The following is a 16352-nucleotide window of genomic DNA, read 5'->3' as shown; positions in this document are numbered from 1 at the left end:
GCCGTCGCAGTTGGGCGATCGCGAGCTGGCGCAAAACAAACCGGGCCAACCCGGGAAAATGAGCGGGTCAGAGAGGCAGTTTCACGTGACCGCCGATGAGTGCCGCTGCGGTCGCAACTCATTGAAGCAAGTGCATTGAAGCCCAGCCTGCACTCCAGGCAGCCGAGTAGTGGAGAGGGCCAGCGGAATGAAAACGTTCCGAAGCGAAGGAAGAGCGAGGAGGTAAACAATCAAAATAGCAGCATAACAGCAACACGCCAGCTCCAGCGCGCTCGTCCGTGATGGCGACCCACAGATGGACTCGTCAGTGTCGCCGCATCGTCGGAAACGTGGATTTTGCCTCGTTCGTGTGATGAGCAGCCGCGGACGACGCGCCCGTCGCAGCATTCGGTATCGCCGGTGACTACTGAGCATGGTTGGGCTTCTGTGAAAGTGCTCGACCGCGTTGACTTGATGAGTGTGTGGTGCTTTGCGCGTTGGTTCTCGGCAAGTGAAGCGCAGTGAGCGCGCATGTGTTCTCCTGGTGCAAGAGCCGCGACGACGCGTCAACAAAGGCGGGTGCTCTGTGATCGTTGTGGTGCATAGCGGTGCGGTGCGCTCTGCATCGTCTCAATTTTGCACTATTCTTTTCTCGATCAACTGGCGGCGACTGCCCGGGAGGAATCGACACGGTGAGTTTTTTCTTTCTTGCGCCTTGCCGCGCTGTGGCTTGCGGCGGCGGTCGCTTGAGGTTCCCAAAGGACCCTGCGTGCTTTGCTATGCGGTAGCGCGCGTGTCAGGACAAGCAGTCGCTGCTGCGCGACCTCTCAACGCGCGTGCTGTTCTTTCTTGCCCCGCGGCGAAAGTCGCCGCATCGCGAACGTGATTCACTACTTGCTCGCCGCGCCCGCTCGCAAGGTTGCAGCTCACCTTTGGGGCTTCGGTACTTTCATTTATGTTCGTTGCTCGACTGTGTGTGTGTGGCTTATCGGAAGCATGTGTATGCCATCGCGTTGCCTGCAGCGTGTGTGATATGTACCGATCTGCACTAGCTGTTCGTTCGCGACTCGGGCGAGCTGTACGCTTCACGAGCCTGCCTGGTATTTCCGGTCCCGCTGGTTCCTTTTTAACTGTTCTCTTTCTTTTTTTATTTTACGCGCGGTCCCCCTCCGCCGTTTTTCCCACAACGTACTGTGCCCTAGAGTGGTGGGAGGGATGTGTTTTTTGTGTGTCTGTCTAGGACACAAAAGAAGAACGAGGATAAGTAAAGAAACAAAAACGCTAGCGCAACAACGCGCTGTCTCGACGACAAAAGGGCTTGCTGACCTCCCCCCGCCATCACCTCCCCGTTGGTCCATTATGTCGCGCTGGGAGGAGCCCTTCGAAACCGCGCGTTTCGTTTTGACGGAGGAACCAAGGCCGCGTTCCTCTCCTTGATGATCGAGACGACGTGTAGTCGTTCATTCTTCGCCGTAGCGCTGAGGTGCTGCATGATACACGTGCTTGAGCACCCGGCAAATTGTCTCGCAGTTTGTGTTCGCGAGCGGGAAGGACGTAAGGATAGGCGTGTTCTTTTTTCGACGGCGTATACGTCTACAACGTGTGGGCGCCGACTCGGAATGTCGAAGCCGGCGGCCGGTGTGCGCGACGCCTTTCGCAAACGGGAAGAAGCGGGGTCAAACACTGCAGCGCAGAGAAGAACGTCTCTCGGTTGTGTTTCTTTCCGGCAGAGCTTGCGCGAATGGGTGTCGAACCCACGCGAGTGCGTTGCAGGCCTGCGAATCTGCATGCGCGCATAGTGCCTCCTAGCTGCGCTCACGCTTTCTTATGCCTGCAACAAACACCACCGCCCAGACAGTTCGCACGCTTCTTAACTGCCCGCTCGCACCCATGCCCTGACGACTACGGCGAGTTTCGAAAGACACGGTTTCTTTTCTTTCTTTCAAGCGCGCGCGCGTGCGTAGCCTTTAAGTTGGTCATGATCTCTCCCCGCCTCGCCGTTGCTTGCCGCATTGGCCTGGCTCGCGTTTTCTTGACGGCTGCGCTACTTCGGTCGTTACGCGGGTGGTACGCAACCGCACGCGCCGCAATTGAAGCGCGGCGCCATGTAATCGTGCACGCGTGCCACCGACAGCACCGCCCAGGCATAAGCCGCTCTGTGTGGGGTCGCCCGCTTTGCTTCTGATCCCGAGCCCTGCAAGCTCTCCACCAGAGATCGCGCATTTCGGTTCTTTTTTTTCTCTCTCAAACTTTTCGCCTCAGTGTGTTTTCATTTCTGGAAGTAGTTGGACGTACTAGCTGCCTTGCCAGGCGCACGAGTTCGGCTGTCTACTTATCCGAAGCCGCGCAAAGGTTGCAGGCGCGTTCGGGCGCCCGTTGTGCAACGTCGGTTCAAAAGTCCCGTCGTTTCCTTTTATTCCCAGACTCTCTTCGCTGTGGCGCTGAGCCGATAAATTAGCGCCACTTTGCTCTTGCAGCATCCACTCGCACGAAAGTATAGAGACCTTTTCACAGGAGTGAAGAAACCCCATTTCTAGACACTGGCACGGGAGTACAAAGCCTGACGTCACAGCCTCGGCAGTGTATTTTTGGGGGCTCACGTCTGTGAACCTCAGTCCAGAGTTTTTCAGGGACTTTAGTTCAGAGGGGATTATGGCGGCGCCATAATCTCCTTTAGGTTGTGGTAAATAGACGTGAGCCTCCAAAAATGCACTGCTGAGGCTGTGACGTCAGCCTTTTTGGTATTCCCGTATCGCGGTCCACTAAGGTGTTTCCTCTCTCCTCTGATATGTAACGTGCTCACGCTATCCGGCAATTCTGGTATCGTTGGTATCGTGCTAAATTCCATCAACACGTGAGCTCGGCGATATAAAAAACAAGGCCATTTTCCATGAGGATTTGTGGTGCTAAACGGGGATTCGACTTTGCGATTTCCAGCGGTAAACATGAATCGACTTCCTGCGCGTAGGTAGGACACCGCCTAGAGCAGATGCAGGCGGTACACAACGCGAAGCGCTTTCATTAAACACCACGGCGAAGACGCGCGACAGCCAAAGACCGCGGACTCTAGCCAGCGCAGTGCATTTGCCCGGTCACGTGGCTTTTCCCCCGAAATTGTTAATGCGGACCATTCGTATGCGACCTAAGGTCACTGTGTCATTCGGACGCCTTCCCTTCCGTCGTCTTGAGCCGCCGCGAAGTTGGCGGGTGTTCTTTTTTCTTCCTGCTAGCTGCGCCGCGAATATTTCATTGAGCTAGCGTAGCGCTCGCTCCTGGTATGCGGTAAAATGTTACGCCGCTTGGCCATCCTTTCCCGCACGGGTGAAGCTGCGCTATGAGTGCGCGTATTAATGAATGCCGCGCGGGATAAGCTGCGCGGTAAAAAAACGCGCCCGTGCGGTCTACACATCGTGATCGTTGCGGTAAGCCGCACGAGGCCGCTTATTGGGCGCATTATTGGAGCGCCGCAAATGCCACAGCAGCATCAAGTGGTCGTACTATGCAGCGGGATTCCACTTTCTCTACACCCTTTCTTGTTCTTTCCCTTTCTCGCATTTCTTTGATTCAGTGTCCTTTCAGGCATATTACCCCAGTAAACTTGGCAGTTTGATTCTGTTTCCTGTTAGTGAGGGGCATTCAGGTGAAGCTCAGCGAGGGGCATGTTGTTCTTTATACTACCTAGAACATTGGCCTCGTTGAGGTGCAACATCCTTTTTGCATTGCAAAACAAAAAAACAAGTGAAAGTGGATTAGCCGCAATGGTGTATGATACCCAATCATTGTAAACAATCTTTACTGCATGACTTCAACCCCGCTTATCAATTTACAGCCAGTGCCACACCTGCCATGCATTATTGCAGCCTATTAGCTAAACATTAGGCCAGTTAGGCTTTGGAGTACTTAATATGGCGTGCGCAGATAAGTTTTCACACCTTCTTTCTTTTCCGCTGTTGTGCGTTTCTTCAGTTGTTAGTTGGCGTTTGTGGTGTCCTGACTTCTTTCTTGTGTCCGTCACGCCCTGTCTTTTTAGAATAAATAATATGGCGTATCTAATAATTAATTTTTCCAGTATGCGTCAATGGTGCGTGTCATCATTAGCGGCAGTTTTGCTAACCAACATTGCACTCGACTTATTTGCTCTTAATTCTTGACATAGTAGCCCCAAATTGGGAATAGGAAAGCATACATGAGTGATTTAGCACTGCTTGTAAAATACATTGCTTACTATTACTGCCTCAAGTTTCATTCCGAGTTTTCAAAAGCTGCGTGACTATTAAAGTGATTCCTGTGGAAACAGCTACACGCACCTCTCATCTCAAAGCAAGCAAGACGTTTCATGCAGACAACTTATTCGGCTTGCTCAAATAAAAACTAAATTTGTACACTGCCTTGAAAGGTGAGTCGTATCTTGAAAAAAAGATGTCAAAAAGAAAAGGTGGCGAGGAACCAGTTGCAACTTTGTCTTCTTCAGTACGTCATTAACAGCCTTTTTGTTGCATTATGGCATAAAAACAGATGACTGAGGGGCACCTTCCACTGTACTTGACGTAGCAGCTAGGCTGACCTTTAAGTGAGTGCTTGAGACACTGCAAAGGCCACAAGAACGGTCAATGTACGTTGATGATCCGGGCGCACCGATGACTAACGATAAATGTACGCACATGACGATGGTAATGCATGCACAAAGAAGGGCATATGAAATGTAAAGATGTAGTCGCCATATTGTAGGGACAGCTTCTTTTTACTTTTATTTATTTATATTTCTTTTTGTAATGGTAACATATACAAGTACTTGGAGGTATAACTTCCTAGCTGCCCATGTAGACATCATAAAACAGATATCGAAAGGAGGCAATACAGTTTCATCCTTATGGCCCTTGGTCACTGCTGTCATGGACATGTATACTAAACAGTGCAGGTAATTTGGGACACTGAAGCTCTATTAAATTATGCCGACTGCGTCACTTTCTTGCAAAATTCGTCGAAGCAAATGTGCAGCCTTCCACTTTGTTCCTTTTATTTTTGTTGATGAGCCAAGCAACTTGGGAAAGAGGATCCAGATATAGAACGTCTGATGCAAGTTAGAGACGTCACCTGTGCATAGTACGCCCTGAAAACATTCGTGCCCTTTTTTTCTCTCACAACGGTAACCATCATCTGGCTTGGTTGTGCTTCCTTTCATGAAAATTCAGCGTTCACTCCTTTCCTGTAAAAATGCTATGTTACACTGATAGCACACACACTACGGATGACACGGAAGTACTGGCGTTTAAAGCAAGGTAGGCGATGATTATTGTCGCTTAACGTAAGTGTACGTTCTAAGCAGGAGATCCCTCATTATGAGCTGCCGGAACTGACATGTATGGCTTTCTCAAGGTACAGTCAATACAGAAGATTGTTTGTGACTTTTTTGTAAGTATAACACAAACACAATGGGTAGATTGCCTACGTCTTTCTTAATTGCTTTTAAGGCGCGAGAGAACGCAAACACAAGGAAGGACACGGGACAGAGCGCCGCTGACAACTGATTTATTTGCAGAAATACACGTACATATGAGGCGTTTTTTTTTTTTTTCAAAATGAGTCAAATCCATCTAAACAGAATTTCAGAAAACGGCAAAAATTTGTTATGCAAACTAAATACAATGCTGTCAAAGCTATTCTATGATATGTTTTACATGTCGGCTAGGGGAAGTTTCTGGCGACAATCAATTAAAAAATATGCAGCGGATTTCACCGTTATTAGCGTGATAACTTTGGATTTGGCTCATATTGAATTGAGACACTGAATTCAATGCGGTATTCTTGAAAAACTGTATTGAAATTTACCTTTAAGACTGGTATGATGGAGTTCTGACTGAAAACCCATAGGAAACAGTGAGCCTGGGGGACAGATCTCTCGCTGATCACTTCCTTCAGAATCCATGATAATCCAGCTCCGAAAAGGGAAACACCCAGAAAACAGGCAGAGCAGTCAGGCGGGAAATTGGAGGCTTCCATGTTTGCTGAATCACGTGATCGCTAAAATGCTCTGCTATCGGCATACTGGATTTGACTCATTTCGATCCATACAGCGCATGGATCTGGCTCAATTTCGTTTTGAAACGAGATCTGTGAGCACACGTAGCTGTTGGTATTTGACCCATTTCGTTCCAATAACTCTTTTAGAGGAAAGTTCAGAGAATGTACTTGCCAATGGAGCAATATTGGAGCTGGTTTCGGTTTCTGGATTTAGCTCATTTCGAAAAAAACGCCACATATGTATCATTCTCAGAGCAATTATGAACGTTCACCAACTCACCTAACAAAAAGTTCTCCTACGTCTTTCTAGAAGTACAGCACCAAGGGTATTTACCTCTTTGTTAACAATCAGGTCTCATGTATACTTTCCGTAAACATTCGATTCATTCATTCATTGTACGCTGCTCGCATACATATGAGGCCTTAGGCAGGAATGCGTACAGGAGCACAATGCAAAAGCATATTACAAGCTGAGCATGCACAAAGCAAAAAAAATCACACACACGCACCCCAACAAATACAGAGGGAATGAACAGAACAGCCTAAGATTTAAAAAAGTGCATGCCATATCAAGTGATATTATCCATAACATTTAAAAGAGACTGACAAAGTCAATGATGCAAGCACGCTTTGTTGACCACAGGAGAACAAAATGAATATTAACGAACGAAGCGGACAAAGTCAATGCAATGCAATGCTAACGCGAAAAAGAATTTATTGGCAAACACTCAGCCACACTGGCAAACAAGGTTGACCAGGAAAAAAAACATTGCTGGTTGAGAACAAAATGAAGTCTGTGTATGGCTGTGGGTTGAAAGGAACGATTGTGGCACGAAAAATGTTTGCTTTGGCACATCACGCAATGATCGCTCTCAATGTACATATTGCAACACGCTGCAAATTGCCATATTATGTGATTTGGCCGAATTTGTCGGCCTCGGTTGGTTGATTCCACAAAAGATGCGGTGTATAACTCCTGATAATGTTGTGGCAGACTGCACACCACGAAATGCAGGAAAATTCTAATTGCTTGCATTTTATGAAAAATTCGGATGCATTTATTGGCAAACACTCAGCCACACTTTGAAACAACTTCTGGAACATTAGCTTGTTAATATTTGCAGTATGAATAGTCTTTATGTGAATAATGAATGTGTATTTCTCTAATAATTTTTGAAATAATAAATTTTCATTCGAAACACCCAAAAGTGCTCCTCGAATCTCAATTTTGTTCAAATATGTTTCCAGAATGATTATATGAACATTGAATCATTTTTATTGCATAAAATGTTGCTTCCAAGTTGGTGGATAAACCCTGTAACGTCTTTTTTCTTCTCAGCTTCGCTAAACAACAGGCTATTTTGGAAAGTGGGAAATGTTTTGTAAAGAAAAAGATGTTCCAATTAAATGAATTTGGACACCACTTATATTCCTCGTGAAGCACGGACATTTTCATTCCTCTGGATATTTTTTTTTGAGTAAATGCGATAAAAGCAACGCAGCTAAGTTTGCGTTAGAGTGCATTGAGAAATCTCAAATGGCAGTGGTGCACCGTAGTGCAATAAGCACAGAGAAATGCTTTGTCGCTCTGTTTGCTTTGGCACATCACTGCAATGTATGGCCCGCGCTGCCCGTGTCAGTACCATGCGTTACATACGATATGCCATGCAACAGTCGGCTGTTTCAATATTGCACATATTATGTGAATATTTGGTTGACATTTGTCGGCCTCGGTTGACTTTTGTCGGACGTGGTGTGATGCATATGAGTCGGTTACAATTCCTACACATTTCATGCTGTTTGATGCACTTTTTCAGTTCGAAAGTCATCATAATTGACGAGTTTTAGGCTGTAGGATTTTGTGGCTCTGGCAGCTACATATCTGTGCTGGCACAATGAAATAACGTCCACGTATTATGTTGATCACTCTTAGCATGAGCACAGAATACTCTTGTGGCAAGTGCACGTTGGCATTCGAGGAAGCCTGGACAGCCGGTTGGCTTCGCGCAGGTGTGTATCGCTAGCTTCTATGCATTGCCACTCCTACAGAGCTTTCTTTGCTTTGATGGCCAATTGCGACTACTGACACTTCGCAAACTTGCTCGCACTTCATGAAGCGCAGCCACACACTTCCACATGGGCACGTGCTGAGCGAGCTCAAGGTTGTACCAAGTGTGAAGTACACTTTTCAAAGATCCCCGGTGGCCAAGTTGTACGTAGAACCTTTTGCTGTACTGCATCTGTTGGAACGTCCGTGTCTTGAAGCGGCCATCGGTCAATCAAGAACATAGCAAGATCGCGTCAAGAAGAACCTCTGTACAACAAGCTTTGGAACACACAGGTGATTGACAGGGCAGAGTGGGATAAACGTTGCGAAAGCAGTTGCCAGCCTAGAAACGAAACATGTCTGAAAAGCGAACAGATGGGAGAGCCGCAGCCATTTGCCCTTTCGTCTTCGGATAACCGCAAGTGTCACTCACGTCTGTACCGAGGCTTTCCTTTCAGTTGCAGGGTTCTTTGCACACTCAGGCTTCTTCTATCCAGTGCCATACCGTCTTTTCTGGAAAAATTTAACTGCCACCTAAGTGATTACTGGCATATATCTTCAAAGTTATCGAAACGTTACCTTGTGCTTCTCGCACATCATAAACAGTGATATCTGCGTAGCAGCAAGTCTAAAGGTTAGAAAGCACTTGGAAGATGTTTTTAATTTGACACTAAATTGAGCCTGCAAAGGTCAGTACCGGCGTGATTGATGTTGCCATGAGGTCATGATGCAAAGCAAAATTTGCTGAAGGATAGCTATGATGACATTATTGATAGAAAAAATTATGCTAGCACTGTGCATGTTGATTTAACAAAATGGCGAAGCTTGCAATAAGTCACGTAATGCTTGAAACAGCGAAGCTGGACGATTCTGAAGTCTCATGTGGTTGCTTCTAGGTTGTTGCTAGGCTTCAGGTAGGTGGTGTTAGGTTGTTTCTAGGCTGCTTCTCAGCACAGAGAGGCCTGAGTTAGACTACAGACAGTCACAGACACGACACGGATGTCCAAACTCCAGAAACAGAAACTCGCTCTGAAACCAAGCGTTTGAACCTCCCGTAGCTTTATGGACACGTCGTCGTTCACATAGGGCTTCCATTGCTTCGGGGTCTTTCGCAGCCGCCATTGTCTTTTCCGTTTCCTAGTGTTCTCTCGTTGTATGTACCACTGAAGCACTCCGTACAGATGCTTCAGCGAAATTGAAACGTGTGACCACGGTGTTTATTAGTGGGAGAATCCCAACGGTTTATTAAAGCTTTTCTCGGTTACTGGTTACATCTGTCTAGAAATCTTAATTGGTGTTTGCTGCCCGTCTGTTGCCTTTTTCATTTTTAGTGGACCAGCGGGGAGTTGTGGGGCTTGCCTAATTTCTGTGGCACATACCTGTTTATGATGATGATAGTTTTCCGTACACACCAAAGTTTTTACAGCCAGCTTAAACAGCTCTGCTGTTAAAATAATATGCACAATGTAATTACAGAATGAATGCGCCATAACTTGGCTATTACAAAGAATTATTTAACATAAAAGTTCACACAAATAACTATAAAGGCGATGAAAAGGACAGTCATGAAAAGGACACTGTCCTTTTCATCGCCTTTATAGGTGTGGTATAAATCATTATTTTAACATACGTGTTGTTAGTAGATGTCTCAAGTTTCCTTGGTTACGGCAAAGGGTTAGGGTGGAGCGAGAAAATTAAGATATTTGCCAGCATAAAATAGAATCGGCTCGTGCAGGACAGGGTGGCTTGGCAATCACTGGGAGAGATCTTGATCTTGCGGTCCCAAGGCTTGGCTATCTAGTTTGGCCGTGGCCTTCACCACGTGTCCCTAGGCTTTTGTTCAAATTTCAAGCCAAATACCATGGGCGCGATTGTATTGAGGAATGTATGTCTCTCGAAACTGTGCTGTTGAGCCTTGCGTCGTCTGCTGACCTCTGCCATCATGGTTGTGACAATAGACAGGCCATTTGACAAAAACCATACTGTGATCCTGTTATTGTGTCGTCGCTGGAATAGCCGCTATTCTTACTAAGGGCCATTGTGATGCTGAAGAGAGCTCGAACACCTCCACTGCCGCTTGAAAGAAGAAGATACAGACTCAGCCCTGTAGCTGGTGCTCTGTTATGATGGCAGTTAGAATGGATCAGGTAGTGCTTCGTTAGGATGGATTAGGTAGTGTTCAGCTAGTATGGCTGTTAGAAAGAATAAGGTTGTGCTCAGTTAGGGTGGTCTTATTAGTGCCTGGGCTTACTGCTCACTAAGGTGCTTAACAGAAATGTTATGTTGGCTTAGACTTGCCTCCAGTTTTATTGTTTTGGCGCAGTCAAACACGGATTTGCAGGGCATGGTCATCACATCCCCATGCACCCAAAAGTTTCTCTTCCAAAAAAGCTGTGTAGTCCTGATAGCCTATCCAAGTCTTCAATTGCAAATTATGTGGTGTATTGTAGTGTGACACATGCAACAGTCGGGGTTTTGTTTCTGTCTTATTTACTGCAGGCAGGTATGATCACATGTGCATTCAAGAAGCCAACAGGCATTGCTGGTTTTATAGTAATGGTTAGGTGGCCATACAGTGTTTGAAGCAATAGCCAGCATTCTTCCATAATTGGGCACCAGGGGAAGCTAATTACAGTTGGTGGACTAGGCGCGTGAAACGCATCAGTTGACAGCCTCTTATGTCTGTAGATTGCCCATTACTGCGTAGTGCATTCTCGGCATGAATTCTCTTGCACAGGATACTGTGTGTACATGATTCCTTCCTTATGATTGATGCTATCTTAGCCTATTCACTACCTGCGTTATACCTCTCAAATTCATGCTACCGTCTTTTTGTTGTCTGCTCTATCTCTTCGTGTCACTTATTCCATTTTTTCCGGCCTGTACGCGCGCAGCACAGGAGAAGTCGCTCAATTCTTCAATGCATCCTGCAACCTGTTAAGATATCGCTGACAAAGGCACATTGTCACTAAATGTTTGCTAGTGCCCATTCCAGCTTTTGGGCATGTTTGCTTGCCCATATCTCATTGCGCAAGGTATTGGTCAACGCTAGCGTTGCTTTATCGCTAAGCGAAAGAAGATATTGTTCCCTTGCTATCTCTCTTGTTAGCAATAGAAGGGACTAATCAAGTGCTTTAGGGATCATTATTGGGGCAGATGCTTTCCCAATTGTTTTACACAGACAAGCGGTAAACGTAATGTCATTTTGAAATAAGCGTAGTCACACTGCCTTGTGGAAAAGCGTGTTTTGCTCTTGCATACCTTCAATGCAAGAGAGAAAGGTCCCAAAACCTGTGGACGCAAAAACATTTGTAAAGTATTTCTTTTTTTTTTTCGAGCAGCATGAAATGCTGACTGTTACTTGGTAATATAATTGCCACTGTAGTCTATATCTGCCTATGCATGTTCATTTAATAAACAAGTGTAACGGGCTAGTTGGTATAGATCCATCTTCGTAAGAAGTGCTTGTGTAGTGTCTTTCTTTCTAGCTGTCCCTGTGTGTGGTTTTGCACTTCTTACGAATATGCATGTTCATATGGTGCTCTTTGCCTTTGCGAATTTAACTGCGGCGATTTCTGGGACAAGCTGTATCACGTAACTGATTTTCATATCAATTTTATTTCTCTTCACCTTTCTAGGCTAAAACCTGAAACCCATTTTTAACTTGTTAGATGTTGAACTGTTCAGTTTCTGCGTACCTTAATTAACTCATCATATTGCATCAGTTTAAACATGTGAAATATGCTGCGACATCACTTACTGTGAGCCCTAACAGCTTGAACTACCTAAACCTTTGGGACGTTTCAGCCCTAAACTTATAGGTCTTTCTTAAAAGGAATCTGTCTGGTCTCCTTCCAAAGCTGTCGTCAAAATAGTTGTGAGAGAAGAAATGTCTCGATGTTTCGAAATATTCTGCGTCAAAGCAAATGAGGACATTGTTACGGACATTGAGATGCCCTGTTTGAATATGTGTGATGGCATTGAGTCAATTCGTGATGAAATTTAAAAAAAAAAGCTAATTCCTACAATTTCGTGAGCCACTGAAACAAAGGCTTGGCAATTTTCTGCCTTTCTTGCTGTGCAAAGTTGTTTGGCTAATGTTGACAGGGCTACAGCTTTCACTGGTCATATTCTGAAACAGCATAGCTTGGGGCATACGATGGTTTGCATTTTACCAGACAGAAAAAAGAAAGGTAATGAACTAAAAAAAAAAAATCAAATTTTGCACTGCATGGTTCGCTATTTTAAAGGAGGCATTTTGCTTTTTCCTACTTCTAACAACATGAATTACATCCTTGGAATGCTTCTTTATGTGTGCTCTTTGCTTTCATAACCTTGCTTCTGCAACTGCAGAATTGTCTACAAATTTAGTAGAATTAGAAAAAAAATTAACTTTCCTTGAAAAAGTATTAATCATTGCAGCAAATCTGCACCTGTGCTTCTCAGTTTTACTGAAATCACAGTTGTATAAGTAAATTCTTACTCGTCATAAACGACATAAAATTCCTTTTCACGGATAATGGGTTATTGACAAACGAGAAATGAAGGAAAGATGGGTTGGTGGTTGGCGGGGGCAAGTTTTTTAGCGCTGGGTTTGTTTTCTCATTTAAAATTGTGAGTTTTCGTTCAGTATGGGCAGCATGGCACAGAAAAGCTGTTGCTCTATCTGAGCAGACCTGTCTTGTTTCTGCACTTCTATATTTTTCTGAAGTCTGTATGTTCATTTGAATATGGATCCCTGCATGATACGTCTTGCCGTGCCCTGTTCACTAGCGGTCTCTGCGGATGATGTCTCAATACTTGAGTGAAAAACAGTTATGCACAGAGTGAACTATATCACAAGTTCTGATCAAAAGTAAAATAGTAACACCAATCACCAAAGCATAAGAAAAATATATGTCAGCACCACTGACAGGAGCCTCATTCACAACGCAAGAAAACATATTGTGAACTAGGCTTCTATCAGGGGAGGCAAAAAACCTTTTTCTTCTTCTCTTGTGGTAGATATTAATCTTTTGCTTTGTATCATGATGCTTCCCGACCAGACATGTTTCCATCAAAAACCTATACTTCATCACGTTCTATATTTCAAAACATCATTACTGGCAGATTATCTTGGCTGCAAGGACGCAAATGCAGAGTAAGCATTTGTTGTGAAAATATATTAGACTTAGCTGTTTTACTTACGAAATCCACAGTCTAGCTAATAATAAAGAGCTTTGCATTAGCAGACACAAGCGGCTTGTGTACAAAGTCTGATGTCCTCTTACTCCAAACTCTTGTCATATAGACATCATTTACTCCGGATTAATTGTTGAATACCTAAAGTTTCTTAAAACACACCTAAATATAGCAGGCGCAGAGTATGTCTCTACTTTCTGCACCTATCGGGATGCAGCCACTGTGGCTGGGATCGAACCCAAGACCTCAAGCTGAGCAGCGCAATGGGATAGCCAGTAAGCTAGTTCATTCACAAAGGATACAGGATGTTGGAGAGCAGACATTTATTGAATCATTTCTTCAGTAACACAGCAGTGAGGTTACGGCATTAAGGTTGCTGTTCTGTAAGCATATAGTGCATTTCAAACGGTCTCGGTCTTGTCTTGGCTACGAACATGCTTCCTTCTTCCCAATGCTATTGCTGCCAAATTGAAAGGTGTGAAGCTGAGAACAAAAGACAACTGAGCTTGTTGGTAAGGATTCATCGTGAAACACGGTAAAGCGGTGCGAACACAGACGCGGGGGAAGAGAACGCAACACAAACGTCTTGCTTTCTTCTCGTGCATCTGTGTTTGCACACCCTTTTTTTTTTATGATGGAAGGGTGGCTTCCTTATCTCTGTGCAGATATTTGATATGCACTGAGTGTGCAGTGATAACACAGCAGGCATGCTGAGCTTGGACTTCCTTTTTCTGGGTGCCTCGCTTTTCCCCGATAAACTGGACGTGTTCGGCACCGAGTGCTGCCACAGTGGCCAGTGTCAGTGAGTCTCTGCTATGCTTATCGGTGACACAACACTGCTCGCAAAAAGGACTTTATTTACGCCTTTCCACGAGATAAGGAGAGGGCAAGATACGTTTGGTAGATTGCTCATTGCTGACTAATGCGTTTTGTTCGCATGTTTTATAAGCCGTAAGAGGGAAGAGGAAAACAAGTTATTTTTGGCAGTTGTGGCATTGTTGAAAAACAGAAACGAGTAAAGCCTATTGGTCTAGATCAGGGGTCAGCAACCTTTCAAAGCGGAGGGCCAAGTTGAATGAAGCTGAAACGACGGGTGCCACATCGAGGGGGCGGGGGTGGCGCTTTGCTAGCAAAGAGAAAAAAATTTGGCGAATTGACATTAATGTACAAAACTGTAATAGAAATCATGCTTATTTTAAGCACACATGTCACCAAATTGCAATTTACAAACATAGGTTAAAAGCAAAAAAAAAACTCTTTCGATGAGACTTGGTGCTTGGACATACTTGCTGAACAAAGAAAGTGAAGGTGTCATCTGGCGAAGTGTGAAGACGGGGACAATGCCAACTGGAAACGATCTTTCTTTGTTCCTGCCTAACCTTAATTGAGGTCAAAACTGCCATGTTGGCCTTCAGATAGGAAGTGTCAAGGGGGGGTTCTGACATCGTGCCGGGGGCCGCATAATACTGCCCCGCGGGCCGCAGGTTGCCAACCCCTGGTCTAGATTGCATGGTTTCCCCGAGAATGCGTGCTGTCCTGCATTCGCGAGGCTTCACGTAAGTGTCAATGTCGCTTGAACTAAGCTATGGTCTAGCGAGGCATCAGTGAATAGGTTCGTTCAAAGTGATGGCCCTACAATCATAATAAAACCACTCATACAGTAAGCGAACCAATGCTCAATCCAGAATTCGCAAGTCATACTGGTCTGTCTACGAGGGCAGAAAGAAAGGTAAACACCTAAGCGAGATTTTTCAGTTCGCTTATGTTTCACACATGCTTGTATCCTTTATTTTTTTTTTTTGATTCCGTGTTAAGTCTGGGCTCATTTTGGTTACCTGCGTTAAATTAGTTGCATTGAGAAAGTGCGGGTGTGATTCTTGGCTGTAGCCTCCACATTTCACTACGAGAGGATTTAAAAGGCTCACCTATTTAGATCTAAGTGCGTATTAAGGAATTGCAGTTTGTTAAAACTAATCGGAGATCTGTGCCAGTGTACTGCCAAGCTAATTTGAGAAGCAAAGCCCCATCCACTATTTATGTCGCAACCTTGGACGAGGTTTCGTCACACGTGCTCTCCTGCAACTGAAAGCTAATGCTAACGTTTCACTAAAAATTTTCTCTGCTAGATTTTCATTGCAGAAGCTGATAGGCAAAAAAAAAAATCATTCCTGTCGTTGCAGTGTCTCTGACGATTCCTGTAAGTCTTTTGAAACGGTATCCTTTTTTTTTATAGGCACGTGTCGGGATGGTGCGTACTCATATTGGACTGCTTTGGCTTTCTGAATTACAGTTGAAGTTTGCGCCCGTTCTGTGTACTAGCCTTTCTGTGTCCGCGTCATTCAATTTTCTATGCAGCCATCTATTCCGAATGTGTTGCTCATGTCTACTTTGGCAAGTATAAGTGCCCTTGGAAGGTGTTGTGACTCACAGGTTTTTTCTTATTCTTTTCTCTTTTTGTCCTACTCGCATAATAATTATAAAGCAGCTATGGGCTTGGTGTTTGAGTCATCACTTTAAGGAAGGAAGTTCAGAATTCCAGCTGCGTGTTATTTTGAGAAGTCAAGAAATAGGCGTAGACGACTGGATGACTAGGCGGCATAGGCGCTTGGAATAGAAATCATTTGCATTGAATGCAGTCGCGCTTAAGTTTGTCATCAAAGTTAACATAGCTCTCGGTAGGTGAAAATATTTCGACTGAAAGTCTCTACTGTACATACGGAGTTTAAACAATGCATCCACTTTTTTTATGATGTGTTGCTTGGACGTCGGTATTGAGAGGAAAATTTGCATCGTGCAGAAACGACATCTTTTGTTCCGGCAATCTTGGATCCATTTGTTACAATCTGTTCCTTTTTTCTTTTAAAAAGAAATTTCTGATGATTTTGCATAAAACATGGCTGTAAGGTTCATTGTAATGTTTCAGAGTGTCAACTATGCATACAATGTCTCTGATGAAACGCTTTCCACATGCATTGGTGTCATTTCCATACACATTTTAAATTTCTGTTGTCATTGTTATATATTTTATGCTCATGTTAATAAGACAGTTACTTTTAGATGGCCATGAGCTTTGTATTTTCCTGTAGTGCAATAAATTGGCCCAGGTGCGGTTGATACATGCCCG

At 44.7% G+C, this 16352-nt stretch overlaps 1 protein-coding gene across 1 annotated transcript in view; it reads left to right on the top strand.

Moving 5' to 3' along the window:
- Nucleotides 1–253: 253 nt before the first annotated feature.
- Nucleotides 254–16352, top strand: part of LOC119375132 (signal-induced proliferation-associated 1-like protein 2) — a 99019-nt gene continuing 82920 nt past the window's right edge. The window contains exon 1 of the mRNA XM_037645327.2: nucleotides 254–671. The gene's annotated coding sequence lies outside the window, so the exon portion shown is untranslated. The remainder of the gene's footprint in view (nucleotides 672–16352) is intronic.

This window comes from Rhipicephalus sanguineus, chromosome 11, assembly GCF_013339695.2.
Source record: "Rhipicephalus sanguineus isolate Rsan-2018 chromosome 11, BIME_Rsan_1.4, whole genome shotgun sequence".
In the NCBI taxonomy this organism is placed as follows: domain Eukaryota; kingdom Metazoa; phylum Arthropoda; class Arachnida; order Ixodida; family Ixodidae; genus Rhipicephalus; species Rhipicephalus sanguineus.
The sequence above is the reverse complement of the archived record's forward strand: the minus strand, read 5'-3'. Positions and strand labels throughout refer to the sequence as shown.